We start from the raw sequence: 6,247 nt of genomic DNA on the forward strand, positions 1-6,247 counted from the left end.
ATCTCGTTGGAGAAACTGGCAGTGTGAGTTTCCTCCCTGTCGCTGGCAGTGATGCAATCCTCTCCTCGACAGGGCTGCTTAATAAGTGTCTTGCTGCACTGTGCATTGGATGCTAACGGCAGCAAGTATTATTTTAAAAGATTTAAATTAACAGATTTTATTTACCACACTAGTATTCTCACGAGGCACCTCACTTCTAGCTAAAAGAGTTTTAAATTATCAGCTTTTATTTATCACAATGGTATGCTCCTGATTTATCACACTTTCCTGTATGTTATTTACTCAGACCAATATGGCATAAAAATAGCTGTGTAATATAGAGAACTCAGAAACACTCATGTGAATTTTCCAAGAGCAGAAGGAAAATTGAAAACAGTTGAAAATATCAAAGCAACATTAGCTGATAGAACTTTTGAGTCTACTTTTGACTGTATATGCTATTGTAAGTAATCAGAGCAAGAGGACCTAATTTACCAGCTTTTCCAGTGCTCAGGAAAGCAGGTTTTTAATTCAACTCTAAAATTTAAGGCTACTGCTGCTGTCTTTAAGCTAAAGCTATACCGGTTGCAAGACAAACCGGTAGGAGCTTTTGGTCTTTGTGTCTTTCAGTAAACTGTTGTCTAGTTTTAGATGTCATTTCAGTTAAACCCCTGCATAAAAAACATTTCAGGGTATCTCATTTTAGTTTTTTTTCATCTCTGTAGCTGCTTCACTTTTTTCTATTTACAGAAACATCAAAAGGAATTCAGGCTCACATGGTCATAGTCTGGACATCACGTTTTTACAAGAACAAAGAAAGATGTGGTGTGCCCTTCACACATGCTCATATTAAAAAATTATTAGGTAAGTTTCAAAATCTTTCAATTAATAGGCAGATTTTAAGGCTCTTGTAAGTAGTACAGTAGTAGTAACTGCCAGCTGATATTTTACAAAAATATTCCAAATAAGAACACTGTTTGATTGCAAGGGGAAACAGAACCTCCAGGAACATATCTTCATTTTTGGTAGTTTAGTCCACAGTAACAAAACCCACATTGTACCAATCAGATATTTAATGAGCCTCTAACTCCATTTCTACCTTATCCCAAAGGTATAGCAAATAGTGCTGCTTTTTTAAAATATCAAGAAAACATCATTTGCTCTAAAATGTCCCTAAAAGCAGGTCTAAATTGCCAATAAAGGCTAGGTAATTGTATCAGCATGGATCAGAAAGCATTTCTCAGAACTGATGAAATAGTTTGCAGTATTGCAGAACCTGAATGATGCTCTCTGTACATTACACTGGAAATATCAGAGACTGGTCTCAGTTTAATTTGCTCACTACTGTGTATTTTGGATTCTCAGGAAATATTTCTCACTAATGTCATTCTGGTTTTCTTTAAATGTAATTTGTTTGGGGAAAGTCAGACAATTTCTGCAATCTAGGGCTCACTTAGAAGAACTTTTTGTTTGTTTGTCAATTATAGAATACTATTTTTCCAAGCAAATTGCATATTTGAAATTACTCAAATCCTGTATTCCTTATAGTAGTCAAGATTTTAAACATTTCAAATCTGAAAAATAAGAATTCAAAAGATTGTTGCCCAGCTTGTCAGTTCTACCTCAGTAGTTATACAATCATTTGACAACCAAACACACATACAGTATAAATATTTAAGAAAAAGTAAATTCCATTAAGCTGCAGTGTGATAGATGCAGTAGTAGGTACTTATCTTTGAAATATTAAACTCTAGACATTTATATCCATACAAAAAAGAGTTTCCTGCCATTTGATGAGAATTATGTGCCTGGCACTAATAAAATATTAAACTCCAATTTAAAAGATAAGTATCTTACCCACTTTTTTCATAATAAAACATTTTACAGTGCATATGAGAGCTAATATGCATCAGAATTTCCATACAATACTGTATTTACAAACTTTTATGAAAGTTTTGTGTCTGCATTTATTAGTTGCTAACTCTATTTAAGCACTTATTATTTCATATAATGACATTGTGTGTTTCAATAATGCATGATAGAAGGTGTACAAACAGGCTTTATATTTTGTAACGGAGTTTTCTTTTGTTACAGGGGACTGCTGCTAGTTAATTAAATGTAGATAGCCCCTGAAAATTGCATTATCCTTTTCTATCCCTATTATATAAATTAACGTCAAACTGATGCAATGTTTCATGTTTAAAATAATAGATACATGTGTTAAAAATTATAGCCTGCAATTTTCTTGTTTGACAATGCATTATTTTCAACTGGAAATGTCAGTTCCTAACCTTCTGTCAAGAATGTTTTGTAAAGGGCAGTAAGTAATAAGTGTTAGTTATCAAATATAGTGTCTTTTGAAATTTGAACAATCCTATATGTGGAGGAAAAGTCATAATCTATAGCATTTCTATTTCAAAAATAGTCTCATAAAATGAAATGATCAACAGATGGTTACAACTAAAAGCAAAAGTTCCTTTGAATGAAGAAATGTCACCTTTTTCAGCAGATGGATTTCAGAATGTTGCCCGCTCCCTTTTCAGCAAGTGGCTCATTTTGCCTTTTCCAACTCTTTATATAAAAAGGTGACTGTTTAAAAAGAAATTGAGTTTATCTCGGGTATCATCCCATGAAGTCATTTTGAAAGCTGGAAAAGCATTAATACGTTTGTCAGTGTCTTATCAAACTTCATGATCTCAGCTTTGCTTCACTACATTAATTGAACGATATATTGATTCATTAAAGGAAACTATAGAGGTTTGTTTGGGGTTTTTTTTCTGTTCCCATAATTATCCTTTTTTACAATTTACAAAAATATTTCATTAGACTCTTTCTACTGCGAGTTTTTGTACTGTGATCAATGTCAGTAGACAACTCTGCCTTTTTTAATTACCGAACTGGGTGATTAGAGTTAATAAGCTATGAGATGTAAATACTGCCATTTCAAATAAACAAGAAAGCACTTAGAGACCAAAACAAAGCCTTTCACTGAACTCAGGCACAACATACTCTGAGAGGTATGTGGTACAAATGATTTAGTGTATCTCTTGCTGTAAAGAAGAACGCACCTTCTTACTTTAAGCAGCAAGTTACAGCAGAAGGTTTTCAGGATTTGAGATATTCTTTTAAAAGGTGCAGCTTAAAAACTACCATATTTTCAGATCACAAAGGTCTTGTATTTATATTTTCCACTTTCCAACTGAAGAGACAGTTGTGCTCTCATAAAAATAGTTTATGAATGGGCAGTGTTGGTTTTCACTTTTCTTCTGTAAAGGATACCGTCCCTGCCCAGAAAGGCAGCAGGTTTACACAAAGCCATCAGCTGCTTCTGAAAATGGTGTTACAAAGCAGAAAACCTTTCTTTGTATATGTAGTCTATAACATTTAAGATATGTCATATAAACTTGGGTTTTGGTTTAGGATCTAAGAAATACCGTTTTTTAGAACAGCAGATACATAATGGTATAACAAGGAAATTTCCTTCCACCTTACAGCTCCTTGTACTTCTACCTGCAAAATTTGTCCATATGGATGGCAAGGTGCATACATATACGCACTTGTGCATCAGTTGTGACTTCGCTGGCTTGTTTTTAAATTGGCTATATATGTTATTTTGAGTAAGAGTTAGTTGCTTGTGAGAGGGATGTTTATGGGTGTGGTTTTTTTAATTTCAGTGGAACTTTTTGTTAATATCCTTACAGGTCTATTTTTACCCTTTTAAGAAGGTGTCTATTAATGTTACGGTGATTTTGCAAACTCTTTCAGATAATAATAAACCTCCCCCTGTTATGATCACAAAGCCAGAAGAGTGATGCCTAATTTTGGCCAGGAATAAACTGCACTTAATATCTATCTATTGTCAACAAAACACCTTGCCAGGTGATATCTTTAAATCCTTTCCTTAAAATGCTGTTTGCACAAATTATTGTAAATGGTTATATGTAAGAGTCCATTCAAAAGAGTTGATGGGTTTGCCTTTACAAAAATTAAAAATATTTTTTTTAAAAAAACACAAACAATTAGAGAGCTAAATCCATGTTACCGGGATCAGGATTTATTTGATTAGAGCACTAAATCCATGTTACCAGGATCAGGATTTATTTGTGGTTGTTTTTTTTTTTTTCACGGAGGTCTCCTTGATCACTTTTCCAGCAGTCCCTAGCAGCACAATATTTTGAAAGCAGCGTGTGCTGGTCGTCTGCATTATTTTATTAGTGCTGCTGCCCAGCGCTCTTACAAGGTTACGTGGCTGCTGCCCCCAGGCCCTGCTCAGGGCAGCCTGCCCTTCCTGGGGTCCCTCCACGGACCCTGTACTTCAGATCTCAAGGGCGGCTCTTCAGTCTTGCAACTGGGACGTTTTCTTCTCTACCCATCTTAAATCTTTTTGCAGTGAGAGATTTCAAGTCAAATCTGTTTCCGCACACTTTTCCTGAGAAAGCAGATTTACATATGCATTAGGTTCATTTTATCAGAATACACACGCAGCAATGACACATCTCATTGACAATGTGCTGTCTGATGGATAACTCCATACAAAACACATATTTGAAAGGAAAATAGGAGGAGGAATAGGATTAAGAGTCTGTACATAAGTGACATCATGTTTTGTGAAGATGAACTGCGGAAATGTCTTGCCCTACTCCATGTTTTTGGATTATTCAATGATCCAACAAGTGTTTTGCAAGTGTAAGGAATTCATTCCTGTACAGCACCATTATACAGAAGCTACTAGGGCCAGGTCTGTCTGCACCTGAAATTATTATATGCTTTATTTAATGATGAAAAGATAATGAAAAAAAAAATTACTTGGATTTTGCCTGCTCCTGCAAACTGGTTTTCAGTGCCGCACGTCCACATTGGATAAATTCCACGTCCAGGCAGTGCCAGTGTGGTGGTTTTGCCTTTCACAGGTGAGTAGCAGTGTTTAAATATTATGGTTCTAATTGTGTCCTGAGACACGGGGGAACAACTGCCTTGTATTTCCCTGAGGAAGGGCTGCCATGGTGTGTCTGTGTCTCTCCTGCCAGGCTGCTTGGCTGGAGGGAAGCGGGAGGGAGCCGTGCAGCTTTGGTCACAGTGGCCACTTGTCAGCTTTATGGGGTGTCAGTGACTAAGAGGTGTAGAAGATTTTAGATGCTGAAATGTATGTATTCCTGTGAGAGGAATGTATGTATACTGCTGGCCATCCTTCTTACTGCACTGCACAGGTTTCTTCCTCCCTTTCTTCTTTTCTTCATTTCTGTTTCCTGATTACGAGTGTTGTCGATAATTTAAAATACATGCTGCTCTGACCCAAGTGACATAGTTTCTTCTGTAGGTTCATGGAAAAAAGAATTTTTAATTAAAAAGGAATAGTATAAATATAATGTTGTGGTATTTCTAGAATATGTGCTGCTTCTGGGATTTACTGCCATCACCAAGGATGGATAGGGGCAGAAACACCTCCAAAGCAAAGAGCTGCAACCCAGAAAAGTTCTGCCCTCAAGTTCAGTTCCCTTTCCAGGTTTGTCTCTATATCTGACCAGGGTGACGTTCATAACAGTCGAGTGTGCAGGTTTTTTGCTGAAGGGAGATGCTACCCAAGACTGTGCCAAGTCTACAAAATGGAAATATCTGACTAATTTCATGTAGACCCCTGATCTCTGCTTTGTTGTAATGCTTTTAGTTTTCTGTGGAGATAATATTGGTCAAATTCAGGTGTGTGACTTCACCCACTGCAGATGACCTGAGCTACGCCTTTGCTCTTCGTTTCTGCTGGCCATAAGTGAAAGCCTGCACAGAAATGCACTCCCATGCAGTTTTACCTTGGGAGTGAAAAATGCTTGGAGTCTGTCTTGGCTTGTTCATTTAATGTCTCGGTGAGATAGTACATATCTTTAAATTCCTACCTCAGGTTTCCCCTCTATAAAATGGGACAATAATACTGTCTTTGTGCCTTTCAAGGAGAGCCTTCTAAGAATCTGTTAATAAATGTCAGTGATGTACTTTAGAGATCCTCCGAGGAGTACCCTGTGGAACGATACTATGAATTATTGACTCTTTTCCTGGCCCACTCTCTAGCACACATCTACACTTCTGAAATCTCTTGGAAATAAGGTGCTGGCACCATAATTTTACATTACGCTGGCACTGTTTATGCAAATCTAAGCACTTAGACACACGGCTACCAATGCATATATATATATATACATATATATATATATATGTGAGGGGTGATCTGGGTTTCATGGGAAAGTTAGCTGGTTAGGTACTAAGCAGGCAGATTTTG

This window comes from Falco cherrug, chromosome 14 (assembly GCF_023634085.1).
Source record: "Falco cherrug isolate bFalChe1 chromosome 14, bFalChe1.pri, whole genome shotgun sequence".
Taxonomy (NCBI): domain Eukaryota; kingdom Metazoa; phylum Chordata; class Aves; order Falconiformes; family Falconidae; genus Falco; species Falco cherrug.